Source organism: Mesoplodon bidens (assembly GCF_964165515.1).
Source record: "Mesoplodon bidens genome assembly, chromosome: 1".
NCBI lineage: Eukaryota > Metazoa > Chordata > Mammalia > Artiodactyla > Ziphiidae > Mesoplodon > Mesoplodon bidens.
The window spans coordinates 213,548,937-213,558,100 of record NC_138176.1 but is presented as its reverse complement, the minus strand read 5'-3'; the positions used below and the strand labels follow the sequence as shown (position 1 = coordinate 213,558,100).

At 38.0% G+C, this 9,164-nt stretch overlaps 1 protein-coding gene across 1 annotated transcript in view; it reads right to left on the bottom strand.

The window, feature by feature from the left end:
• The window catches only part of DAPP1 (dual adaptor of phosphotyrosine and 3-phosphoinositides 1), a 505,976-nt gene that overhangs the window by 247,684 nt on the left and 249,128 nt on the right, over positions 1 to 9,164 (bottom strand). The window lies entirely within an intron of this gene.

Genomic DNA, 9,164 nt, shown 5'->3' with positions numbered 1-9,164 from the left:
CAGTAGACTGAGCAAAGCAGGTTGCTCTTTCTAATGTGGGTAGGCTTTATCCAATCAGTTGAATGCCTGCCCTTCCCCTAAGTAAAGAGAAGTCTCTGGCTTGATGGCCTTCAAACTGGGGGATCAGTACTTCCTGGTTCCACAGGAGCCTGCCAGCCTTCAGACTCAAACTGGGACATCAGCTCTGCTGATTTTAAAGTTGCTAGCCACCTTAATCACATGAGCCAATTCCTTACAATAAATAAATAAATATTACAATTAAAAAAATAAATGAATCCTATTGGTTAGATAGATAGATAGGTGATTGATACATACATACACAGAGAGATAGATACCCTCTGTGTCTGTTTCTCTAGAGAACCCTAACTAATATCCAGGAACTTGATTGAACCAGCTCTTAAGTAAAAGTTTGCAGGGGCATTCTTCCGGTTAATATTATTTTTCATCCACACTAATAAGAACACTCTTCTTCCTTTTAATATCTCAGTCACAAACTCTTTTGAAATAACGTAATAAATGTAAAAAGAAGATACTTAATAAAAACCTAGTTTCATTCTAGTGATATGAAACTGATTAGTGTAACACAAATCAAAAAAGCACTTATTTTTAGTAGGAAATTCTCAAAATGTCACTTTTATTGAAGAATTATGCAGTGCTTTGGTGGAATTGATAATGATGATGGTGATAAAGATGCTGCTGATGTGGGTGGCTAAAAATTTAACTCTATGGTGTTTTTTTCTTGAGATATTGCTTACTAGTATCTGAAAAAAAAAGTGCTGATAAGCTAAAGAATGAATAGAACAAATAAACCTAAGTAAGAATGACCCCATTATTAGTTTTATACAAAATATTCTTGCATGGAATATGACTGATTTTGTAAAATGTTGGTCAGTGAATTTAACTTGAACTCTCACTTCAGGATAAGGATTAGTTAGGGTATTTAGCTTGATAAATTTGTATAATTGGCTGTGTATTTTTTATTGTCAATTATTTTAATATTTCATGGCAAGATTCCCAGCCTTAGGTTTTTACCAGTGTGGATATACAATTGCCCACTGAGAAGAAGAAACAGTACCTGATTTGTGACTGTGCTTTGTTTCATGTAGAGCGTTTAATCTGAATCAGCAAGAGTGGGTCAGAATATAAATCTGCATAATTAACTTTCACTTTGTTTTTAAGGAGAAAATTGCTATGAATGCATGAACATTTTGTTAAGTATCTCAGTCATTTTCAGAAGATTCACAAGAGCTTAATGAGATTCTAACCCTGAATGTAGAGATAATGGCCAACAAAATTATGTCTATTAGTTACACCAATTATCCTTTCCCACTTTCATATGAAAGAATAAACACTGCAGGGTTAGTTTTTAAAAATTGAATTCAATCACCAAACTTTTATTTAACAACAACAAAAGAAAACCCACAAAGAAATAATTACAAGCTTAAAAAATGTAATTTAGGGGGCTTCCCTGGTGGCACAGTGGTTGAGAATCTCCCTGCCAATGCAGGGGACACAGGTTCGAGCCCTGGTCTGGGAAGATCCCACATGCCGCGGAGCAACTAGGCACGTGAGCCACAACTACTGAGCCTGCTCGTCTGCAGCCTGTGCTCCGCAACAAGAGAGGCCGCGATAGTGAGAGGCCCATGCACCGCGATGAAGAGTGGCCCCCGTTTGCCACAACTAGAGAAAGCCCTCGCACAGAAACGAAGACCCAACACAGCCCTAAATAAATAAATAAATACATACATACATACATTTAAAAAAATATACTGCTGAGGAGGTCCATTAGTTTAAAAAAATGTAATTTAGTTTCTATGGTTAACTACTCACTAAGTCTTGAGGAGAAAAATCTGGAAAAAAATGTAGCATTCCTATTCTATCCACTTGGTTTCATTTCTTTCCCATTAGATCTTTATTATTATTATTTTTCTTAAATAGCCAGGGAAATTATTTCTTCAGCACATCTGAAATAATGTGGCCTTCCTTCTTAAAATGTGGGAATTGTACCACTGAGAGAAATCATTTAACCCATTTTCTTAATCTTCCCCCACTTTTTAAGACTGATTTTAGCACAAAGTTACTTGCTCAATTTCATTTTATAACTGAGACCCAAAAGCAAATCATATTTATCTAGGAGAGATGCCAAGCAAATAGGAGTCAAGAAAGCTATTTTAAAGTCTGTGTTCATTCAGGAAAAACATCCCTGGAAGTAATCTGAGACAGAGTATTTTAGATTGTATCTAAGTGGTGATAGAAAGTGCTGGAGAAGCGAATAGTCATCAGACAATTGCCTATTTCACCTGCACAATGTTAAGCAATTACTTTTAGCTTGTCTACTTATTATTTCTTGCTTAGTTTTACCAAAAGTGGAACCCACAGATAGGTTTCAAACTTTTCTGGGCACGTTTGAAAGACTGATTCTTAAGGAAAGCAGTCAGAAATCTATATCCACATGACTCAGGCACTTCTTAAAGGGAGCAGACTTACCGTACAAGTAGAGTCAGTCAACCTGGCCCAATGACAAAGCCTCGGTGATGATGGGAGACATAAAAATTTAAGTGTGGCCAAGAGGCAGCCACTTAGAATAGAAGACCTATGAGAAAGGGATTTTTGTTCCCTGTAGTGTTTTCAGCACCTAGAACAGTGCCTGTTGCAATAGAAGACACTCATTAAATATAAATAATGAATCAATGAATGAGTCCTCAGTCCATCTCTTCACAGAATCATATTTGAATCATGGTGCTTTAACTGTGGGAATCTGTAAGTGGACGGATGGAGAAGGAGAGGATTATGAGGGAAAACATAGAATTATTTTCATTTTAAAAAAAAGATAATTAGGGCAAAGGGCAGGAGTGCACTAGTACCCTTCTGTGGTAGATCCTATGGTGCATCACCCAGGTGCATCCTTCAGGATAAAGGTACTCACCCCTCCAACTGCTGAGAATGTTTGCTGGTGACTTACAGATGAATCCTTCCTTGAGAATTGCCCTCAGTCAAAGGGAGGTGTCTCAGGCAAGGTTATGTTCCCGGTGGAGCAGCCCCCATCCAATGACTAGTCAAGACCAGAGTACATCACAGATATAGAGAACAAACTAGTGGTTACTAGTGGTGGTGGTGGGTGGGTAATAGAGTGGAGGAGTGGGAGGCACACACTATTGGGGGAAAGATAGGCTACAAAGATATATTGTACAACACGGGGAATAGATCCAATATTTTGTAATAACTGTAAATGGAAAGTAACCTTTAAAACTGTATAAAAAATTTAAAAATAAAATAAAAAGTAAAAAAAAGAAGACCAGAGAACACAGCCTTGCCCTTGCCTCAATACAGGACGTATCTGAGTGGTTATCTCAGCTTCTGAGCTCCTCAGAGGATTGACGGAGGCCTCTGTGGCAACTGCATTGCAGTTCAACCTCTGCCTCTGCTCAGCCCTGCTCCCTTCACTCCATACAAGTGTATACAAGGGAGAGCACTCCTCAGTCAACCTTGGCAGCCAAACTCCAGTCTGTTTCCAGGGAACCCAACCTCAGACACAATCAATAGGGTAAAAAATAAAGAGGAAGAGGTATTGACTCCACCTTACAGAACATAGAGAGGCTTTGGCTAGAACAATACAGTTATTGCAAGTAGTAACTCTGAGGCAGATCTGACGATTTGTTAAAACATTTGTGTCAAACTAGAGAGGAACTTCCTGTGATATGCCATGAGGATAACTGTGATTCACTCAAACTTTTCCCCTCAAAATCCAAAATTGAATTTCTTCTAATTATAAAACTAAGGCTTGTTCATTTTAGAAAATTTACATAATAGAGAAAAGTATAACCAAGAATGTCAAAATCACCTGCAATTCTACCACCAATATATAATTGTTATTAAACTGGTCTTCCAGATATTTCACTATGGACTCATCACACACATGCATATTTATCTTTTTACAAAAAAAAAAAAATATATATATACACATATACATATATATATAGTTGTTTTCTCATTTAGCCAAATAAAAATATCATTTTTACTGGCTGTTTAATATTCCATTTTATGGTTTACATAGAATTTAACTCAATCTTCTACTGACACATTTAGATTTCCCTAATTTTTCAGTATTCTAAATTATGTTGAAATAAATATCCTATTCTCTCTGATCAGATTAATTCCTTTGCATTCTTTCTGAGAAATTACACTTCCAAAATAATGTGCATTCTTTGACATTTTGCTACCTATTGTCAAATTGTTTTCCAGGATATTTGCATCCGTCTATACTCCTACTAATGGTTTATGAAAATGGCTCTTCCCTCCATACCTGTCTCATTCTTTTACTTCTTTTCTAACTTAACGTGTAAAATGCAACCTCATTACCTCAATTGACATTTCTATTTAGCACAGAAGGCATGTTTATCATATCAGCCTATGCCACAACCGTAGGAAAGAAAATATGCTTTTGATGGCAAAAATTAAGATTCACAAAGCTTAGATCATGCTGGTACAGTAAGCTGAACAAATAAAATGAGTTTTAATAGGGGTCAAAATAAGGTTTCAAGATAATACTTTTCAATTAACCACAGAAGAATAGGATGAAGGAGATTTTCTTAACAAAGTCAGCATGAAAAAGACCTAGGTATTTAACTGAATGAAAGTTCAGATTGAGCCGATGATGAGATGAGGCCACCAGAAACTTTAAGGGAAAGTTAGTTTCCATTCATTAGAAGCACAGCATCCAAGACAAGGATGGTCTCTCACTGTTTTGAAATGGCTACCTTAAGCCTGTAATATTTTGTTCAGGACAACGTTTCCCACTAGACAGCTAGTGGGAAGCTGCTGTATAGCACAGGGAGATCAGCTAGATGCTTTGTGATGACCTAGAGGGGTGGGATAGGGAGGGTGGGAGGGAGATGCAAGAGGGAGGGGATATGGGGATATATGTATATGTATAGCTGATTCACTTTGTTATACAGCAGAAACTAACACAACATTGTAAAGCAATTATAATCTAATAAAGATTTTTAAAAAAAGAAAAGAAGGAAAAAAAAAGAAGTTACAGGAATCCAAATGTGGTACAAATGTGGTACAAGAAGTTACAAGGAATCCAACTGGCCTGGATTCTTCCAAAACAAAAAAAAATTAATGTCATGGGGGAAGAAAAGGTGGAAGGATTGCTCTGGGTTAAAAGCAAACTAATAAAACATAATAAAAACAATAGATGAATGTAAAAAAAAAAAGTCTATTGACTAACTGTAATGCCTCCAGAAGCCAGGAGAATAAAGTGTCTATAAAACAGATCATACAAAGAATAGTTGAAGAAATCAGTAATATTTAACCAAATAAATAAAATTAAAGATGGCTTGGGATGGGTAAGAATGGACTGGAAGCTACAGGGATATAACTTGGCTGTCTTTAAATATTTGAAGAGTTGTCATTCAGAGGAAGCATATGATTTCTTCTCAATCACATCAGAAGGCAGAACTAGAAGCAGTGAATAAAGCTTCACAAAGGCAGGTTTTATTTCAATATTAGGAGGAAATGCCTAATGATTAAAGCTGCTCAAATGTGAAATAAAAATGACAGGTCAATTTTTCTTCTCATTAAACCACCACTGAGCCCTTTTTCAGTCCTCAGTCACTCAGGTATCATCTAAGTCTCTACTGTGTTCTCAGCCTGCACTAGGCCCTGTCTGGGGGTGGGGGGCAGTGGGGTGCCGGTACAGTCAGCTTCTTTCCCTGTATCCTTTACTCACTTTTACTAGAAGTAACTATTTCTCTCAGGCCCTAGGAAGTGCAATTCAATTTCTGCCTTCCTACCTTTTCTGAAGTATCTTGTTTTTTCAACACTTTTCTGAATTCTGAATAATTCCCAGCTTTAATCAAACCTTTAAAAAACAGAAAGAGTTCAGATAATTCCATCTGGTTCTACTTAATTGTATTGCTTCCAACACCAAAACTTATGGAATTTGCACTTAGTCACACCTGATTTTCTCTCCCAACACAGTGGGCAAAGGGGTTCTCTGCGAATTATGCTCACTTTCACTGCTCTTCCAGGAACCTGCTTGCCATCCTATCCCTAGGCTAGTTACCACACACACAGATGTGGATTCTAACACTTTTCTGTGTGTAAGAAAAAGAAACATCTTGGTTGATCCTATGGATCTTTATATCTTTTGACATATATGTAGAGCAAATCATGCTTTCTGGGCAAAATTATATCCCAATAGGGATCATCCATCCAGTGACACAAGATGATGAAAAACGGCCATAATCACTGAGCCTCTTTTTTTTCCTTTCTTTAAGATGTTACTATTAAAACAGTCTATCATTCAAAAGTACCTTCTCAAAAAGAGTCTCCAAAATTGCTCAGGGGTCTTCAAGTGTGTTTTGGGTTTTCAGCACACTAATCAGGGCACCTTCCCTGATTCCTTTAAGGCATCAGACCACACCCCTCATGGCCAAGCCAGCGGATGCCAAGTACACATACACATGGAGAGAGTGTACTTGGGTTATAGCTACAGGGCAAATGAATAAGAGATTGGTCACCCTATCCTTTTGATCTATATAAAGAGCCAAACTAAATAATTTGCTTAGTGTATATGTACAGAAGTACAGACTACCTTTCTGAAAGCAGATTCACGTGAGTAGTAAAGTCTGCAAAATGACTCAGGATAGTTCAGTCATTATATCCAATTAAAGAGATATTAAGGAGGAAAGAAAGAGAGAGAGAGAAGGGGCGGATCTAATTTACACACAGATGACGCTCCAAATTCATTCAGAAATCAGAATGTTTTCCCATATATACAACCTTATATAATACACATTGATTTCTAGGCAAATCCACAAAAGGCTTTTATTTTAGCCTAGTTGGAACTTGGATGGGTGGCGAGTGTATCCTAAAACTGAAACTAATAGCTAACATGTTTTAAACGCGTAACATATGCCAGTTATTACCCCCATTTAATCTTTACCATAATACGATGAGTTAGGTGTTTATTATTGTTATTATTAGTAGTAGTAGCAGCAGCTCGAATAGGTGGGAAAACTGAAGCTTGAGCTACTCATTGCTAGTAAAAGTTCTCAAGACAGGTCTTTCAGTTGCAGAAACCCATCACTTTAACCACTATTCAGTACTGCCTCCAACCTACCCACTGCATCTCATGTTTCTAAGACAAGGTATCCTGAGTTCCAACTGGAGACACCAAGAACTCATCACCTCTGCAGCCCTAAAGCAGAATGTGGATTCTCCCTGTGCCCAGCCAGCTTCCTACTGAGTAAAACAAATGGCTATTCCTCTGTTCTGAGCCCATTAATTGGGGGAAAAATGAGAGGGAAAAGTGTAAAGAGGAGAGAAGCGTCTCACGCTGCCAGGAGGGAAACCCCAAAGAGACTGCCAAGACATAGGCCCAACTGCGGCCAGGAGCCCCGCCAGATGGCCATTCAAAAGGAAACTTCACCCCATTGGTGAACTTAAGTTAGACACTGCGAGGTATTAAATACCCTTTAGGTCCACTGAATGGCTCCAGTTAGACTGGCCCCTGACTTCATGAAGATTATACTCCATGCTGTAGCTAGTAGAGAACGCAAGGACCCTGAGTGTTTGGCCCAGCTCTGACACTTGCTAGAGTGTACTGTTGGTCAATTCTCTTCTTTGAGTCTCCACTTAAATAGAGGAAGTTTGGACAAGATAATGATTTCTAAGACCTATTCTTTTTTTTTAACTGAAGTATAGCTGATTTACAATGTTGTGTTAGTTTCTGGTATATAACAAAGTGACTCAGTTATACATATATATATATATATATATATATATATATATTCTCTTTCATATTCTTTTCCATTATGGTTTATTACAGGATATTGAATATATCAATAGTTCCCTGTGCTATACAGTAGTACCTTGTTGTCAATCCATTCCATACATAATAGTTTGCATCTGCTAATCCCAAACTCCCAATCCAACACTTCCCCACCCCACCTGCCCCTCGGCAACCACTAGTCTGTTCTCTATGTCTGTGAGTCTGTTTCTGTTTTGTAGATAAATTCGTTTGTGTCATATTTTGGATTCCACATATAAGTGATATCATATGGTATTTATCTTTCTCTGTCTGGCTTATTTCACTTAGTATGATAATCTCTAAGTCCATCCATGTAACTGCAAATGGCATTATTTTACTCTTTTGTACAGCTGAGTAATATTCCATTTTATATATATATATATGCATATATATATACATACCATATATTCTTTACTCATCTGTCGATAGACATTTAGGTTGTTTCCATGTCCTGGCTATTGTGAATAGTGCTGCTATGAACATTGGGCTTCATGTATGTTTTCGAATTATAGTTTTCTCTGGATATATGCCCAGGAATGGGATTGCTGGATCATATGGTAACTTTATTTTTAGTTTCTTTGAAGAACCTCCATACTGTTCTCCATAGTGGCTGAACCAGTTTACATTCCCACCAACAGTGTAGGAGGGTTCCCTTTTCTACACATCCTTTCCAATATTTGTGAGGTGGTACCTCATTATAGTTTTGATTTGCATTTCTCAAATAGTTAACAATGTTGAGCATCTTTTCAAGTGCCTAGTGGCCATCTGTATGTCTTCTTTGGAGAAATGCCTATTTAGGTTCTAAGACCTATTCTAAAAGGCTTTTAATTCTAGTCACCTTCTTCACTAGCACTACTAAGATCCAGGAAACATAAACCACAAGCACAGGATGAACTAGTAAAATTAGGAGTGAGGGAGGGGACTTCACTGGTGGTGCAGTGGTTAAGAATACACCTGCCAATGCAGGGGACATGGGTTTGAGCCCTGGTCGGGGAAGATCGCACATGCTGGGGAGCAACTAAGTCCGTGTACCGCAACTACCGAGTCTGAGCTCTAGATCTCGTGAGCCACAACTACTGAGCTCACACGCCACAACTACTGAAGCCCTCAAGCCTAGAGCCCATACTCCACAACAAGAGAAGCCACCACAATGAGAAGCCTGCGCACCGCAACCAAGAGCAGCCCCTGCTCACCGCAACTAGAGAAAACCTGCACAGAAACGAAGACCCAACGCAGCCAAAAATAAATAAATTTATTTATTAAAAAAAAAAAAAAAGAGTGAGGGAGAAAATTTTTAAAGTTTCTTCTCCAGTCATGCCTGCATCGACCCTAGAGTAATCTGGAG